Raw genomic sequence first — 14873 nt, 5'->3', positions numbered from 1 at the left:
CCTCTGCACGGCCACCTGGCCTCCCTGAGGTGCCAGGAGTGTTCCCAGCGAAAATCATCATTCCAAACTGGAACTATTGGCAGAAAACCTGTGTCGCTGATCTCCGCTTGTAGAGGGTGTGGATGTCGACGTGCTCACTCTCTGTCACGCGGGGTTGCCTCTGACAGTGAGGGAGCCTCATGCCGTGTCTGGCCATGAGCTCTGGCTTTCTTCACAGTCCTCTCTCCATGTGTAGGGTCTGTGGTCCTCACCCTACTCGCAGAGAGAGAAGTGCTATCCTAAGAAAGACCAGCGACCCTGGGTTGGTTCTAAGGCCACAGAGAGACCCCTGACCTGCGCCCCAGTGGCCCAGCCACTCTGTGACTAAAGAACCAGCTCGGACTGTGAGGGAAACTGCTTCAAGCCACATGTGTCACCCCTCATTTCACATCCAAAACACAGATTCCAGGAGGTGAGGTGGCCAGGTAGCACTTGCACCCAATCCGTGTGCTACCCAGGCCCTGGACGTGCTGTCTGGGGCATTTTACGTCTTAGAGGGTGTTAGTTATGAGAAGATCTTAAAGCTGTGGGTTCACGGTTGACGGAAACACTGCCCGACCTTCCCTACAGGTGCACCCCTCTGAAAGCCGCTGTCAGGGCGCGAAGCCACCCTGGCGGGCCACGCAGGCACCTGTGACAAGTTTCCATTTGACTCACAGTTGTCAAGAAGGTGACGTGACTTACCAAATTCTCAGGGCGCTATGATTGCTGAGCTGACACAGCTCCTCACGTGGGTGGCAAGCGTGTGCTTCCCATTAAGAAAATTGCTACTTTTGAACAGGCTCCGAATGGAACTTTTTTACCTTTACTAAAATTAAGAAAATAATAATAAAACAACCCGCCCAATACCCCAAATTAAAAAAAAAAAGGAAAAGGAAAAGTTTTAACATCAATGCAAAAAGAAACCCTGTATTCAGCCTGGTAGCAGAACGCGGTGGAGCCAGACGGACAGAAGGAAGAAGAAATTCTCATTTAGGCGAGATTAAAGTCACGGTCCTCCATCCTTCTGGAGCTGTGATACTTAATCCTTGTCCCCGCCTCCCGAGCAAGCGACAAAGCTTAGGTAGAAGCAACTTCGAATGCAAATGGACTGTGCTGAATTTGCCTCTGTGAGTTCCCTGTGGTCCCACGAGATCACTGGAGAACCCCCAGGCGGCTGCGGAACTGGAGCGGCCTTGCCGAGTGACGTGGAACGCTCGAGCCCTGGAGGGGTCCTCGGTGAAGCGAAGTTAGTCTGTTATTGCCGATGCTCAGCCCAGATGGAGCAGAGGGTGGGAGATTGAGAGCTCTGCTCCCAACCTGCAGGGGCCTGAGGCCGTCCGTGGGCACAGTCCGGCAGACACGGGCTGCAGGTGGCCTCTCGGGGTCCCCATGGTGGAGAATATGACGGGGATGGGGCCGGGGGACGCTGCCTGAATCCCCGAGCCTGGCCTCCATCGGTACTAAGGCACAGCGTTTGTGGACCGGCCATGTGTTAGACAATACTTACCGCATCCAGTAGCCAGATGGTCTAAACAACCCGTCAGTGGTACGGTATGTAAATATTTTCCATCATTATCATGGTGCTGCCGTGTTGACAGTAATGAGGCTGAAGAATTAGTCTGAGGAGCTTGCCGTCAAGAGCCAGTCAGGCCATGGGTGGGGCTGCGAAGCTGGCCCTGCACTGTGGAGGGGAGAGCTTTCAGGGCAAGCTTGGCCTCCTCTTTCTGCCTCCTGCCCAGATGCCGATTCCTCTCACACGGCAACCCCAGGGAGCATTCCCTTCTAGCTCTTAGCAAGGACAAGGTTTGTTTCTCATCATGAACCAGTATGTTTTTCACTGTTGATGAGAGCTCTGTGGCCCAGCATATTTCTCTCTTTGCTTTGCCTGCCAGGAAGCACATAGCTAAGATTTTTACTTATTTGCCTCCAGATTGTCCTCAGTTAGGTGTCTCAGTATAGGTTTTCTCCTTTGTGGTTTCTTTCTTTCTTTACTTATCTAGTTTTTTGGGAGGTGAGCCTATGTTGTAAGGTTTTTGGAAGCAGGTAGTATGGGTGGAGCTTGGATAACATGAAGCAGCCCCCATCATGTGTTTAGTGTATGATTGCAGGGTGCAGAGCTGGTCTTGGTCTGATCTCCCTGATTTATCAGCTAGACTGGTGGTGCCAAGAGGGCCAAGATCAGGCCTAGGCCTCATTCTCTTATGTGTCCTTCACACATCTGGCACGTAGTAACAGTTTGGTGAATGTATTAGTTAGAATAAGTAATGGTAGCTGCTGTAACAAACAATCCCGCAGTCTCAGTGGCTTAATACCATAAAGGCTTGTTCTTACTCTTGTCCTGTTTGAATTGGATGCTCTGGGGGTGGCTTCCATGCAGTGAGTTGGGGATCCAGGAACCTTTCCTGTTGTATTTCTGCCATCCCCTGGGGCTCCCTGGGGGTCCTCCAGTGGATCTGGGCAATCAGTTGGCTTATGAGCAAAGAGAGAGAGAGGGCATAGAAGATCACATGGGGCATGTTAGGGGCCAGGCCTGGAAGGGGTCTACTCACAGAACTAGTCACACAGTCCCACCTTGAATCAAGGGGGCTAAAAATGTTATTTAGGAAGAGGAAACTGGACCAAGCCAGACTGCCACAGGGAAACGTGGAATGAGCAAACAAATTCGTGAAAGATGTAGAGTTCCAGGTGCACAGTGGTGAGAATGCCACTGCCTGCCTTGTAAATCTACATGAAGTCACTGAGACTGTTTGGCGTTTCAGGTCGGTTTCAGTGTTCCCTTCTGCCGAAACTGGAGGACTGCATGGAGAGGCCTTTTCGGAGATCAACCTCCTCACTGTACAGATGGGGAAAGAGGGGCCCAGAGAGGGAAACTGACTTAGCCAGTCAGCCAGCTAGAGCTCTGGTCTCAACCCACACGCCTGGGATCACTTCACTGCACACAGGGACTCCCATCGATAGCTCTGTCCACACCGTACAAATCCCTGCTCTGGACAGGACAATTGAAAGTTGAGTAATTAAGTGACAGCTTGAGTCAATGAACCGATGACCTGGTTACTCCGTTGGATCATTGGAGAAATCCCCCAGCCTTGACAGCAGCTGTTTGAAACTCAGCACAAGGCTTGATTTCAGCGTTTATTCCATTGGGATTTGGGGAGTGGAAAATTAGTCTCTTCCTCAGAGTCATTCGAGCACTCACTTCTCTTAGTGACTCAGATGTGAGATGTGAAAGATCTTCATAAGCCTCTCATTAGGAGGAGAAATTTCCCCAAACCCATTAGAGAGCCTGACCACTGTGTCAATTATCTATTGCCGCAACAAAGTACTCCCAAACTCAGTGGCTTAAAACATCAACCATTTTATTTATTTGCTCACCGTGTGGCAATTCGGGCATGGCTTGGTAGGGACAGCTCATCTCTGCTCCACTGGTGTCAACTGGAAAAGCTGGACTGGGGGTGGGAGATCCATTTCCAAGATAGCCCCACTCTCCTGGCTGGCAAGTCCCGGCTGGCACTTGGCTGTATCACCTGGGGCTGTTGGCTGGGGCATTGGTTCCCCTCCACATAACCTTTCCCCATGGCTGGGTTGGGCTTCTCACAGCTCAATGATCTTCAGGTAATTGGACTTCTCACGTGGCGGCTGCTTCCCTCAGAGCACAAACACAGAAGCATCCAGGCCTCCTCCTCCTCTTTTTATCTTAATTAATTTTGATGAGGAAGATTGGCCCTGAGCTAACATCTGTTGCCAATCTTCCTCTTTTTGCTTGAGGAAGATTGTCCCTAAGCTAACATCTGTGCCAGTCTTCCTCTGTCTTATGTGTGGGACACTGCCACAGCATGGCTTTATGAGTGATGTAGGTTCAGTGCCAGGGATCCAAGCCCATGAACCCTGGGCTGCCAAAGTGGAGCGTGCAAACTTAACCACTGTGCCACCAAGTCAGCCCCAGTTTAATTTTTTATCGTAGTAAAATACACATAAGATTTACCACTTTAACCATTTTTAAGTGTACATTTTAGTCACATTGTTGTGCAGACATCACCACCATCCATCTCCAGAACTCTCCTCATCTTGCAAGACAGAAACCCTGTCCGCATTAAACACTAACTCCCTGTTTCCCAACCCCAGCCCCGGGCCCACACTGTTTTACTTTCTGTCTCTCTGAGTTTGACTACAGATGGCCCCTGACTTACGATGGTTCAACTTGTGATTTTTTTACTTTATGATGGTGTGAAAGCAATACGCATTCAGTAGAAACTGTGCTTTGAATTTTGATCATTTCCCGGGCTAGTGACATTTGGAACAATCCTCTTGTGACGCTGGACGGCAGCCGCGAGCCACAGCTCCCAGTCAGCCCCATGATCACAGGGTGAACGTCCAATATATGTACAGTCATTCTGTACCCATCCAACCATTCTATTGTTCACTGTCAATACTCAGTCAATTACATGAGATAGTCAACGCTTTATTATAAAATGGGCTTTGTGTTAGGTGATTTTGCCCAACTGTAGGCTAATGTAAGGGTTCTGAGCAGGTTTACGGTAGGCTAGGCTAAACTATGATGTTTGGTAGGTTAGGAATATTAAATGCATTTTCAACTTATGATATTTTCAATTTATGACGGATTTATTGAAACATAACCCCATCATCGTAAGTCAAGGAAGATCTGTATTCTGAGTACATCATGTGAGTGGAATCATGCAGTATTTATCCTTTGTCACTGGCTTATTTCACTCAACATAATGCCTTCAAGATTCAGCCACGTGACGGAATTTTCTTTCTTTTTAAGGCTGCCTAATATTCCTTTGTATACATACGCCACATTTTGTTTATCCATTCATCCACTGATGGGCACTTGAATTGTTTCCACTTTTTCCTGTTGTGAATAATGCTGCTGTGAACATGGGCGTGCAAATATCTGTTTGCATCTCTGCCTTCAATTCTCAGTCAGGCCTTCCTAAGACTTGGGCCCAAACCTGGCCCAGAGTTCCTTCCACCTCATTCTGTCGGTTAAAATAGGTTACAGACTAGACTCAAAGGGAGGGGACTCCGCAAGGCCGTGGCTCATTGAGGCCACCAGAGTTACTATCTGGGGAAAGATCTTTGCGTAAGAGGCCAGGTGGACCTGCTCACCCAACCCATGCACGCATGGCTCCCCTTTCCGATGCCCCGGGAACGCCTGCATTCCTGGGGCCCAGGCTTCCAGAGGCCAATGTTCCGTGGAGAAGCTCAAGCCAGACCCCACCGGCCCGGAGGAGGCTGCAGCCCTTGCTGTATGTTTTGTGTCGCTGGTGGTTGTGCCTCTTATTACATAATCTGTTATTCTGTGCTGCACCAGGCCCTGGTTACTGTCAAAAGTTTCTAAAAGCCAGCTGTATCAGCTCCAGGCAACTGGGGGTGCTGCCTCTCCCTCATAGTATTAGTCACTCTGTACTTAGCTAAATTTAACTTTTTATCATCCAAATGATATTTTTGTGGGCTTGAAATTTTACATAATGCTACCAACTGCTGCAGGCTAAGAATTTCTCTTTTTTGTTGTGTGTGTGTGTGTGTATGTGTGTGTTGGGTTTTTCCTCCATGAACTTTTGCATACCCAAGGAAGCGTTGTTCAGTTTCTTTTTGTTGTTCTGCCCTCCCAGGCCTGGGTCTGTGCTCCAGGCTCTGCTTTGCCTTTACTGCAGAAAAATCGCTCCTAACATCATTCTAATGGGCCTTGTAATGCTTCCTTTCTCACTTGAGGTCTCTCCACTTTGAAGGTCTCTGAGGGTTTCCCTGCTGCCTCTGATAGTCTGACTACCAAGGTGTGGGGTCCAGGATGCAGACTCTTCCTCTTTGCTTGTGGGAGGGCGGGTGCCGAGACCTCAGCTGTTCCCTCACTGCTGGGAGAACTTGGGGCTGCGGGGGGGCTGGGGGGAGCTGGCATCTCCTTGGGGAGGGGCCTGGAGTGGGAGGTGGGATACGGGGTTGCAGCATAGCCATCCTGACTCTCCTGGAGCACCCGCTGCTCAGAAATGGTGGCACGCGGGCCCTTACCCAGGAGTCCTGTGTGTTCCACACCGTAGCTGTGCGTGGGAGGTGCCCACCTCCGTCTTCCGGTTGGAGAAACAGGGTCAGGTCGGAGGGGTGAAGCCGTGGTAGTAATTACGGCAGCAGCGAATCCTGAGCACTCCCTGTGTGCGGGGCGTGGCTAAGCACTGGCTCTTCGCAATGGTTCTGCGAAGCAGGTATTGGTGTCGGCACTCCTTTGCGAAAAGGAAACTGAGTCCCAGAGAGATTAAGCAGGATAAGTTGCTCGAGGCCAGAGCCAGATGTCAAAACCTGCCTACCTTCCGACCTTCTCCTGTCAGTCACTCAGTCATGTCACCTCTCCTCCCCTAAGCAGCTTCCCAGGGGCATGCCACTGAAGGACGCACAGATGGGACTCGAACTGGGCCCTGTGCTCTTTCCAGAGCCTTGCTAGGTGAGTTCCAGCCTCACCTGGCTGCCAGTTTCCTCGCTGCAAGCTGTTTTTAAAAATGCAGCAGGGGGCGCCAGCCCAGTGGCGCAGGGGTTAGCTTAACACGCTCCCGCTTCCGCAGCCTGGGGTTCGCTGCTTCCCATCCCAGGTGCAGACATGGCACCACTTGTCAAGCCATCCTGTGGCAGGCATCCCACATATAAAGTAGAGGAAGATGGGCATGGATGTTAGCTGAGGGCCAGTCTTCCTCAGCAAGAAAGAGGAGGATTGGTGGCAGATGTTAGCTCAGGACTAATCTTCCTCAAAAAAAACAAAACAAACACATCTGTCACCACAACTAGGATATACAACTATGTGCTGGGGCTTTGGGGAGAGAAAAATAAAACATTTTTAAAAATTGCAGCAGGGCGTGTGTATTTAGGCTATCTCTAGGGGAGTTAACCCAAAACTTGTGTTTCCCCCTGGGGAGAGGAACTGGGTGCCCAGGAACAGGAGCAAGAGAGAAACTCACTCTCACCCTGCACCCTCTTTATCTTTGCAGAAATACAGGTCTATTACTTGTTTTAAATTATTTTATTTTATTAGAAAATTAGGAACTCCTAGGTATATACCCAGAAGAATTAAAAACATACGTCCACACAAAAACTTGTACATTAATGTTCATAGCAGCTCTATTCACAATCCCAAAAAGTGGAAACAGCTCAAATATCCATCGACAGACGAATGGATAAACAAAATGTGTATCCATACAGTGGAACATTATTCAGTCATGTAAAGGAATGAAGTGTTAATCCATGTGACGATGTGGATGAACCTTGAAAACATGATGCTAAGTGAAAGAAGCCAGACACAAAAGGCCACATATTGTACGTTCCCATCTATATGCAATGCCCAGAATAGGCAAATCCATAGAAACATCGGTGTTTACCAGTGACTGGGGGGAGAGGGTATGGAGAATGACTGCTAATGCGTATGAGATTTCTTTTTGGGGACAATGGAAATGTTCTGGAACCAGATAGCAGTGGTGGTTGCACAACTTTGTGAATGTACTAAATGCCACTGAATTGCACACTTTAAAAGGGTGTGCTTTATGGCATGTGGATTCTATCTCAATGAAACAAGACTGAGGAGCATGCCTTCTTTCAGATGGAATCAAAGACCGGCCTGTTGCCAGCAACCTGGACAGTTTGCTTCAGTGCCACTACCGTTTGCGTCTGTCCCTCTCTATCCATTCTTTAGCCACCTGCCTCACGTCTCCATGTCAGCGGGGGCTGCAAACCACAGTGTTTAACTTCAGCCGCACTACCCACTCGTTTGGAACTCATACTTTCAACCAGGGCCAGCTCGAGACATGCGGATGTCTGGGCAAGCTTATAATTTGGCACCCCGTCAAACCAGTATTCTTTAAGTGTTTGTTTGACATTTATTTAGTGGGGATGAGGAGAGACTGATATTCTATTAATAGATATTATATAGAGAAACAGATTCTCTTACTAATTCATGTCCACTGACTGAAACAGTCGGATCCAAAATTTTTCAAGAAAGCAATTTTGTTCATGTCTCCAAAGGTTGGTTTTCTTTTCTTTTTTTTTTCTTTTTTCTTTTCCCCACAATTTCCCAAGTCATTTGAGAGGCATATTAAAGATGTAGATTTAAAACTTAGGGGCTGGCCCCATGGCGGAATGGTTAAGTTCACGCGTTCCGCTTCGGTGGCCCAGGGTTTCGCTTGTTTGGATCCTGGGCGCCGACATGGCACCGCTCATCAGGCCATGCTGAGGCAGCATCCCACATGCCACAAGTAGAAGGACCCACAACTAAAAATATGCAACTATGTACTGGGGGAGGTGGTTGGGGAGAAAAAAGCAGGAAAAAAAAAGATTGGCAACAGTTGTTAGCTCAGGTGCCAATCTTTAAAATAAATAAATAAATAAAACTGAAAGGAGAGGATCCAGTGTTTAACACGATGACTATGGTTGATGACACTGTACTGTATAATTGAAATTCGCTAAGAGTGGAACTTAATGTTCTCACCCTCCCCCCAAAAAAGGTAAACATGTGAGGTGATGGATGTGTTAATTGACTCCGTGGTGGGAATCCTTTCACAAAGTATCAAACCACCACATTGTACACTTTAATATATTATAATTTTATTTGTCAATAAAATACTGAGATATCTCAATAAAACTGGGGAGAGAAACGTAAAGGGATAAAATGTTTTCTTTTGGTCCTGATGTACAGCGGCACGCCCTGTATTGCTCAGTCTCAGGCCCCTGCCCCCAGGACCGCAGCCCGGTGTGCACGGAACACAGTGCAGCAGCCCTCAGCGAGGACTCGTGTCCTGTTGGATTCTCTCTTTCCCTTAGGGCAGTGGGCTGGCCTGCGTCGCGCCTTTGTGTGAGGGTCACAGGAGGAAACTTGAGGTGTCTGGCAGCATCTTCCCACTTCACTCCTGCCATGTTTTGCACCCCTGCCCCTAGAGGCCTGTTCCCAAGTTGTTGCCTCGCTCCTTAAGCTGACCTGGCATTCACTTTTTGGACTTTAAGGGCTGTTTTGTCAGAAAAGTCACCTCCCCGCAGTGCCCCTCCCTGAGGAGCGTGCGTGTTCCCTGGCGGCCCCTGTGGATCTCATTCTGCTGGGTGTGAGTCATAGCTGACCTTCTCTCCCACGGAGGGGCTCGCCACGGAGCAGCCGGGGGCCAGCCTGCAAGATCCGGCTCGCCACAGGCTGCTGTGTTACCATGGCAAACCCCTCACCCTCTCAGCAGTTTCCTTGCCTCTGAAATGGGGGGACTCACATGGCCCTCACAGAGGGGTTGGATGTGTTGCAATGAAAGCTCAGAAACAGAACGGAAAAACCGTGCAGAGGCAGGGCTGGTGTGGAATTCCTTGGAAGGCAGGGAGGGAAGCTGGAGGGGCCGGCATGCCCGGTGGGGTGCTGGGATCTGGGACAGTCTGTCCGATGGGGGTTGAGCATGTGTATTGGGGTGTGGGTGCAGCGTGGAGAGGAGGGGCAGGTGTGAAGCAGAGATGGAGCCCCATCCCCTGCAGGCCCGTCCCGAAGAGGAGTTTGCAGAATTGGCCGTGGCTTCCCTGGGTGTGTGGGACTGCGCTGGGGCAGGTGGCGTGTGAGAAGCCAGTCTCTGTGGCTCGCAGCCACACCTCCCACTGCTGTGCGCGTAGTTATCGCCTTACCTCCCCGGTTAGCATCTCTCCCTCCCCTGAGCGCTTACTGTCTCTGCCCTCATGTGGCAGTTTCTCACTTTTGTTGCCCCGAGCCACCATGGAATACCCCTCGTATTTTGCCTCTGTCAAGACTGCTAGCCCCTTGCAGGCATAGGCAGGGGTCCCCGGAGCCCCCGGTGCCTCAGCTTGGAGTAGGGTTGCTCCACAATTGGGAATCCAATGTTGCCTGCTTCCTGGGCACAGGTACAGGGGCTCACAAGTGTGTCAGACAAACAAGAATGTGTGTGAGCCACAAAATGTTTGCCCTGGGGGCATCTCAGCCCCATGGGAGTCCCTGGTTGGGTGGCGGCCGTAGCGATGCCTCTGAATTTTCTGTCATCTCGTAGGCTGGTTGCACCTGAGACTCCCTGGAAACCCATTTCTCCACCTATTTCATTTTGGCATGAGTGCCCATATCTGGTCTTTGGGTATCTGGTGGAGGTGGGCCTCCAGTCACACACTGCCCACCTGCAGGGACCTGGTGGGAAGAGGAGAGTCATCTGCATCACCCCACGATGCTGACTGGGGCCCTGGGCAGGACATCAGGCTGCTGACCAGAACTATGGGCTGCTGTTTCCCCCACTCTTCCTCCTGCCTCCCCTCTGCAGCCTGAGGTCCTTCCTGCAGTCTTAAAGGTCAATAGGTGAAAAGCCTTAGGTTTGAGGCTGAGAGCTCTGAGCTGGGCTTCTGAGATAAGGAAGCTTCCGGTGCGGGGGATGTGGGTTCTCTTCCTGAGCAGTCTTCCCAAGCAGAGGGAGCCCTGGGCAGTGTCGGTGCCTCAGCCTCATGAAGGCATCCTGGACTGAGTCCCTTTGTCAAAGGGCAACTCCTTCAGCCAGGCGTCCCCTGTCCTGTCCTCTAGGCACATCTGGATTCCCAGTCTCTGGCATTGCCTGGGATGAGGCCTGGCTTGGTCGATTTCCCAGTCAGGTTGGCGTTGAGTGATCAGAGCGGCCAGGTGTCTCACCTCCTCACCCGCTGGACTTCTCCCTGCAGGATGCTGGCACGTGTGTTCTGGTCCCCGACAACCTTCTGTGGACTAGTGAGCCGTCCCTCCTCCCGCCGCAGGACACCCACGGAGCTTTCTCATGCCGATCTGCAGGTAAGGACCGCCCACCGGCGTTGGAGGTTGGAGTTCAGGGGCTCTGTTGCTGCCTCCTTCTTCCTTGAACATCTGACTTTATCTGCTTAGTGCTGGCTGGGTGGTGTTAATCCATCCTGCTTCTTGCACATGTTGACTGCGGTTCACTATGTAGGAAGGACTGGTGTGCCGTCCCTGGCAGCTTTAGATTCCAGATCCCACCAAGCCTCCTCGGCAGCCCTTGCACCTCTGCTCTGTCTGGAACGCCCTGGGCTGCCTCTCCTCTTGTGGCTCCCCTGGCTCAGCCTGGCCCTCCGCACAGGTTGTAATGGCGCCACAGAAACACCTGTGCGTGTGTCTCCACGTAACCATCTCCCTGGATGAGAAACTGAGGTCGGGTTGTGGCGTGCCTGGGGTCCCATGCGAGGTCAGTGGTGGCCTCAGGACCAGGTGCTTAGCTCTTTCTCCCCTTCTGCCCGAGTTAGGAGCAGAGCCCTGGATCCTCCTGGGCTTCTTGTTATCTTGCTCCATTTCGTGTCCCTACGTCTCAGGCACAGGCCTCGTCTTGGCCCCTCTTTGTCACACCAAGGCCTCTGGTGGTAGAGCAGGTCCAGTGATGCTGCCTCTTCCTTTCCTAAACTCTGCTGAACACTTCTCCCTGTGTACTGATTGGCTAGTTTGAGCTTTGAGGGCACGGAGGATAGATTTTCCATTGAGGGAAACTAACCTAGCGGGTGAAGAGGTCGAGAGTGGGGGAGCACCAGTCTGCCTGGTTTCTCTGTGTCTGTCTGGGCTGTGGGCTCTAGATGCACTGGCTCTGCTAAGTGCACAGTAACCTGCACGGGAGCCATTAGGATCCCATTTTACATGAGGAAGCTGAGGCTCAGAGATGGCAAGTATCTGGCTCAAGGTCACACAGCTAGTCAGTGGTGGGCCTGGGACTGCCCCCCATGTCTGGACCCGAAAGCACATGGCATGGTTTCCCAAATATGGCCAGACTTCCCCATGGGATGGGATCCAGGCTCAGCCCTTTCTCATGGCCTGGTGCCAAGTGAGTCCCTTCCTTCCTCTGGGTCTTGTCTTTCCTCAAGAAGAACAGGGCATGACAGACACGGCCTCAGCTGAGTGCCCCCCTCGCTCCTGCATTTCCACATTGGCACCGTGGGCTGCTTTCTTCTCTAATTGCTCATTCTTTTTCAGTGCCATGAAAAGGCCTCCAAGTGCTAGGAAGGGAGGGAGCTATGTTGTATTTTCTGTTTCATTTTAATTCACTCTCCAAGGTGTCTCTGCTGCCGGGGTGGGTGTGGGGAGGGCTGGCATGGAAATCAGCCCTGACTCTCGGCCTGTCTGGGGTTGCTCACTGTCCTGCTGGCGGGCAGGGCCTGGTGAGTGCGTCTCCACCAGGGCCTGAGCTCTGACAGGGGTCACGTTGCTCCGAGGGGCCCTGCTCCCACACACCTTCATTTCCTGTGCCCTTTGCTGCAGGCAGGGGGTTCTTTTCCTTCCTGACAACAGCATCCCCGAGTTCCACGGGGTTAGAATGGTGACTTGCAGCCCACCTTATCTGCAGTCCTCACTTAGAATTCCTCAGCTTCACTGCTTTACCCAGTGAGTATTTACTCAGTACTTGGTATGGGCCAGGTACGATTCCAGGTGCTTGGGACGCAGCTGTGAACAAAACAGATCAAAGCCCCCACCCGCCCGGAGTTATACCCTGGTGTTGGCCCAGCATGCACGCCGCACTCACACCTCTGCACTTTGCATATGCTGTTCCAGCGTGCTGAGGTTCCCTCTGCTTATCTCTACCCTAGACCTGGAAAACGGCCCCGAATGGGGAAGCTCAGGGTCGCCCCCACATGCCTCTGAGCTCCTCCTGGGAGTTTGTGGCCATGAGAGGCGTGGAGACCCCTGGGCCCTGGATGGCAGGAGTTGGGGAAGGAGAGAGGCAGCCCTCCCGGGGCAGGGGGCGGGGTGGCTGAGGATGTGAACCTCCTAGTGCCCTGCGCAGTGGGCTGAGGGAGGAGAGGACTTAAGGAGCAGGGTTTATTTTTAGAGGAGCTCCTTGCTCCAAAGGACCAGAGCCCTTCCTTCCCGAAGGTGGGTGCAGGGCAGGGGGCAGCTGGAGCTGTCATCTCAGCCCAGCCTGGCCGTGGTCTGGAGCTGTCTGTTTGACTCGAGGCGGGGGCCACCCGCAGAAAGGGTCTGCCTCAAAGACGGGTCCCAGCGGGGAGAGCATCTGCCCACAGGCTGCCCTCCCCAGAGTCGAGGATGTTGGCCACTCTGAGCCGGTGAGCAGAGCGTCTAGCATTTGCTGTTACCGTCGGTGTCCTTGGGGTGGGGGCTCAGCAGGGAGGTTCCCGCAGCCAGGCTCAGAGTCCGTCACTTCCTTCCTGACTCCCCAGCTCTCATAGGGAGGGGTGCTTCCTGCCATTGTCTCCGCCGAGGCCTCAGCAAGGTCACTGTCTCCTGGGGAGGAAGAGAGCTGATGACTTGGACAGGACCTCAGACCACAGCGGCAACTGACACACACTTTCCACCCCCTCTGGCCTGTGCTGGCCTCCCTGCCTCCCCTGGGGCCCCTGGATGGAGGCCGAAGGCGGGCCTAGGGGCTTCTCTCCTCCACCTGCGGAAGCTTAACCTTCCTCCCAGGCACTGCAGATGGAAAGTGGCCGCCATTCCCACGCGGTTTAGGTCTGGATAACAGCATGTTGGAACCTGCAGCCTGTGGGGCCGTGCCAGCGAGGGGTGGGAGCCCGCGGCGCGCAGGGAGCTCAGCGGTGCCTTTGCTGTCCCCCACAGCGCCCGGGAGAGGGCTGGGCGGGACCTGACGTGCCCCTCATGCCTGCCCCCCCCCCCCCCCGACTTCTCCCATCGACATTTTATTTCCTAACGAGGTGCCTTGACAGGGAAGACAGCAGAGGGGTTTCCGCTGGAGATCAGAGACCCTCCCCCGCTCTTTGTACGCTCTTGGGCCGCCCTCCTGCCCTGTGCAAACGCCCTGCTGAATTCTGGCCCATCGTTTCTCTGTTCTTCCTCTTCTCAAGAGCCTGAGGTACCCACTTGCTGGGTTTGCCCTGTTGGCTTAGGGGACTCACATCTTCCCGAGAGTGTCCGGGTTTGTGTTCAGCCAGGCGGCAGAAGCTGCCTTTCTCTGGCTTCATTTCTGGCCCCGCACCCAGTCCCTTGTCGGGTTCGCACAGGCTGCGTGGCTTTCACAGAGCCGGGCTCCAAGGCATCCGGCTGGCGCCCACCAGGATTGGCAGGGCCCGGGAGAAGCTGGCCCAGCCTGCGAGGCCATGCGGGCAGCACTGGCAGCCCCCCTCTGGCTGCCTTCTGCTCCCTCCTCCCTTGTCTCTGACTTCCCTTGGTTCTGATGAAGAGCTTGCTGCTTGAGGTTTTGTCCTGTGCTTTCCCCATGACGGTGGCCGTGTTTGTAACTTCCTCTCGCCTGGCAAGGAGGCACCTGGGAGCATTTGCTCATGAATTGACCCTCACACCTCCTGGGACCAGGTCCAGTCAGTGATCTCTGGGTCATTTCCTTGCTTTGTTCCCCTACACACTTCCTGAGCCACGAACCTGCCTAAAACAATCACTTTGATTCCTGGAGACAGTGTCCAGAGCTTGGGATTCTCAGAGGGACTCCTGAGACGATGCTGTTCAGGCTGGAGGGTTGTATGGCCCGAGACTGTTCCTTTTAGCAGCATGAGGGAAACCTACAAATGATGAAAATGTATTCACTCAGCACATATTTAGTGAGTCCCCACTACTCAGGGAGCTGGATATGAAGGAGTGTTGAAACATTTAAAGTTCTGGCCCTCCTGAGGCTTATATTCTAGCGGGGGTGGACATACAAAAACAAATACGCGGATGGCAATCAAAGCTAAATAAACGGGAAAGAGAAGGCCTCTCAAAACGGGGACATTTAAGCAAAGGCCTAAAGGAGGCAAGGGTGAGAGCCAGGAACTTACCTCAGGGAGGACATCCAGGCGGAGGAGACAACCTGTGCAAAGGCTCTGAGGCAGGAGCTTGTCTGGGGTGTTGAAGAAACTGGGGTGAGTGAGTGAGGGGAAGAGTAGTGAGGAGGAGGCTGAGGAGTAAT

General features: G+C 52.5%; 1 protein-coding gene and 1 long non-coding RNA gene across 25 annotated transcripts in view; one reads left to right on the top strand and one right to left on the bottom strand.

Annotated features, from left to right (window-relative positions):
* Positions 1 to 14873, top strand: part of PITPNM2 (phosphatidylinositol transfer protein membrane associated 2) — a 145204-nt gene that overhangs the window by 22511 nt on the left and 107820 nt on the right. For 22 of the 24 annotated variants that reach the window (XR_011420849.1, XR_011420848.1, XR_002809769.2 and 19 more), the window contains one exon: positions 10690 to 10795. The exons of 1 other annotated variant lie outside the window; for it this stretch is intronic. The gene's annotated coding sequence lies outside the window, so the exon portion shown is untranslated. Of the gene's footprint in view, positions 1 to 1553; positions 1573 to 10689; positions 10796 to 14873 lie in introns of those variants that run through there. One more of the 24 variants, XM_070220341.1, reaches the window with a different exon arrangement.
* LOC138915221 (uncharacterized) lies at positions 8600 to 14487 on the bottom strand. Its single transcript, XR_011420861.1, has 2 exons — positions 13870 to 14487; positions 8600 to 13240 (listed from the first exon to the last, which is right to left on the bottom strand). It is a non-coding gene; the product is annotated as an uncharacterized lncRNA (long non-coding RNA).

This window comes from Equus caballus, chromosome 8, assembly GCF_041296265.1.
Source record: "Equus caballus isolate H_3958 breed thoroughbred chromosome 8, TB-T2T, whole genome shotgun sequence".
Lineage (NCBI taxonomy): Eukaryota > Metazoa > Chordata > Mammalia > Perissodactyla > Equidae > Equus > Equus caballus.
This window is presented reverse-complemented; position numbering and strand designations above follow the sequence as displayed.